Source organism: Orycteropus afer, unplaced genomic scaffold (assembly GCF_000298275.1).
Source record: "Orycteropus afer afer isolate SDZICR_OR568_19922 unplaced genomic scaffold, OryAfe1.0 scaffold00042, whole genome shotgun sequence".
NCBI classification, from domain to species: Eukaryota; Metazoa; Chordata; class Mammalia; order Tubulidentata; family Orycteropodidae; genus Orycteropus; species Orycteropus afer.
Genome location: NW_006921629.1, coordinates 6,275,336 through 6,278,796, shown reverse-complemented (window position 1 = coordinate 6,278,796; position 3,461 = coordinate 6,275,336). Strand labels below are relative to the sequence as shown.

At 35.2% G+C, this 3,461-nt stretch overlaps 1 protein-coding gene across 1 annotated transcript in view; it reads right to left on the bottom strand.

The window, feature by feature from the left end:
- The window catches only part of NLK (nemo like kinase), a 273,486-nt gene that overhangs the window by 27,199 nt on the left and 242,826 nt on the right, over positions 1 to 3,461 (bottom strand). The gene's annotated exons all lie outside the window — the stretch shown is intronic.

Sequence of the window (3,461 nt, the reverse complement as noted above, 5' to 3'; positions counted from 1 at the left end):
TTGAACCACCAGCCGTCTGGTTAGCTGGCAAGTGTCTTAGCCACTATGCTACCAGAGCTCCTAGCAATCCCACTACTAGGTATATATCCTAAAGAAGTGGGAGCCAAGACATGAATAGATACATGCACACCCATGTTCATCATAGCATTATTCATAATGGCAAAGAGATCAAAACAACCTAAGTGCCCACCAATGGAGGAATGGATAGCCAAACTATGGTACGTACACTATGTAACATTATGCAACAGTAAAGAATAAGTGAAACACTCCTTAACATGGACATTATGTTGAGTGAAATAAATGAATCACAAAAGGACAAATCTGTAAGAAGTTAGGGAAAGGTTTATATATGGAAGGAAACATTCTTTGTTGGTTACTAGGGATAGGAGGGGAAGGGAGGAAAAATTGCTCGCTAGGTAAGAGACATATATTGATTTGGGTGAAGGGAAAGGCAGTATACTAAAAGTGAGTGACCAGCACAATCAACACTAAGGAAAAGAAGATATGGAGATATGCACAAGAGATATCATTAACAAAGTTAAATAGTTTTACATATACAATACTGCATTATCAGTAATAACAAACATTAATCTATGGGTGGATACGTAAGTAGACAGGCTAAATGATCAGGTATGGGTAGGCAAAAGGGAATATACCCATAACCATATATAGGGTTGGCAGATAATACTTCTATATAATATAATCACATACAGATAATATCTGTATGTGCTATGAGCACCCATACAATAGAGCTAACAGGGGACAAAGTTGTGGTAACTTCTTAGCCAAGCCAAATACCTTAAGGGAGTGAGTCACTGGGTCTGTGGGCTCAGGACCATGGTCGCAGGGGACATGAAGCTCAACTGGCAAAACACACTACACAAAAACACTGTTCTACACCCTATTTTGATGAGTAGTGACTGGGGTCTTAAAAGCTTACAAGTGGCCACCTAAGTTGTAACAACTGATCTATCCTTGCCCAGAGCAAAGGAAAGTGAAAAAAATCAAAGTCTCATGGAAACAATTAGTCCAAGGGACTAGTGGACCATGCGAACCTCAGTCTACATAAACCTGAGACCAGAACTAGATGGTTTTTGGCTATCACGGTCAACAACTCAGAAAGGGATCAAATTGGAGACTGTGGAGAAAGTGGGAGAAAAATGTGGAACAAAATCAAAATCATAAAAAAGACCAGTATTACTAGTCTGACAGAGACTGGTGAAACCCCCAAGATTATAGCCCCTAGTCACCCTTCAGGCCTGGAATTGGACTCACTTCTGTGGCTTAACTTCCAGCCAAACAACAGACAGGTCTACGAGATAAACACCAAGTAGGGATACTCCTTAGAAGAATGAACCATAGGTGATCAGAAGGGCACCATTTATGCAGGGAGAAAGCTCAGAGGACAGGAATGCATAGGAATGAAGGACATAGGGAAAAGGTAACCACAGGGAGGAAGTGGGAAGACAGTTGTTACATTGCAGGGATTGCAATCAACATCACAAAACAAAATGTATATGAATTGTTGAATAGAATTTGCTCTGTAAACTTTCCCCCAAACTACAAAAAGAAAAAAACAAAAAGTATAAATCAAGGATGAAAGACAAAACAAAACCCCAAAGAAACCCTGACAGACCTCTGAACTTTGAAAAATTCTCCAGTGATGATTATTTGTGTCAATATACAATCTGATCTTATTTGGAGGGGAGGGAAGAAAAGCCTCCAAAGTTCCAAGTTTCTATATAAAATAATATATTAAATTATTATTATTAAAAACATTAAAAATATTCTTCTAATTCTTAATCTATTTTCAATCAGTAACTAAATGAAAAATACCTGGATGCATTATTTCTACGTTTAATGTAAAAACACCAAGGTATCAGTTTTCAAGACTGGCTTACAGAAGAAGATAAGGTAAGAATAATATATCTTTAAGCCCTCCTGAGCAGAGACTATGCCCACCATATTTATGGAATATTTGTAGTAAAATGTTTTTAAAACTATGCATTTCAAATTGAGTCCTGCTGAATCCAGTTCTGAGGAGTTACACCTTCAGGGGTTCCACAAACACTTAATTCAAACCTCATACGTATACATCTATTTAAAATACTAATTCACATTCAAATGTGCTATATGTCAAAATGTGACACACTGTAGAATACCAGTACTACCAGTTTATTCATTTCTTCATGCTATAAGTATTTAATTAAGTGCCTGTACTGTTTCCGTCAGTATGCAAAAATCTGGAGGCAAAGCAGTAAATAAGAAGGACTGTTTAATTTCCATGTGGACCTAGGAATAAACATTTTTTTTTTTTTTTTTTGCAATTTCCATTTAACTGAAAGTGTTCTGAGGTTGCAAGATGACCTGTTATAAACACCACCAGCAGCAGCATCTACTGCTTATCTCAAGGAATTAAGATTTTCTTGATACTGGGCAACTACAACAAAATAAAACTGGGAACATTAAGGATGAGATAAGATAGTAACAGCTATCTAACCAGATTTCAAATTTCAGTTACTAAAGTACCAGTGTTCTCTTTGTTCTCAACATTAGAAATATAAGTGATGAAGTACCACTTTTTACTTGTTTTCTAAGTTGAGGTCTTACATTTTGCTTGAAGAAAGCTTTTATAAAATTTGAAAACTAGTCTTTTAAAAGAAAGAAAATTTTCCCCTAATTTTTGGCAATTTGCTCTGTCTTGAATCTAATTCATTTGGTCATACCAAATGAATTCATATGTGTATGTGACAATGAACCAGTCGTAAAAACTGAAAAATTTACAGACCACATGAAAAAGCATACAAAAAACTAAAAACAAAAAAACCCCACACAAAATTTATCAAATCCACCAAAAAGCTGGTGTTTAAAGGACGCATAACTCAATTACTTGGCCATGACATTTTAGGTTATCTTTTAAAACCAAACCAAACCAAAGAATTTAAATTCATTTCACTATCTCTTTATTGTATTTATATATTTTTTTAAAAAACCAGTCAACATCCCACAAAAAAAATCTTTTATTATAAAGCACATCAGTCTGGTCTGTAGCCATTTTTGGCAATTTACCTGGAAGAGAAGCTGAACCCAAAGGAAGAAGCTTAAACGATTAGAAAACTAAAAAGATACTGAGATTTCCAACAAAATTATCTACCATGACTTAACAGGAAACAAAATGTATCTGCAATATGAAAGGATACTAATTTAAAATAAATATTTTGTTGTAATTGTCTTTCATGGACTTGGACATTCAAGAAGAAAGAATCAGTGTCTGTAAGTTGGCTCTCTATGTGACATTTCAAGTCAAAGGAGCAGACCAAAATTTCAATTTTTTCTGATCTGTGTTTTGTTTGTTAATAAGTAATTTTCCTTTAGTAACCTATTTGTTATTTGGAAAATGGCAGTTAATGGCACTAAGCATGACAGGTTCTACACAAAATCCTTTGTGGAATTTTTCAACC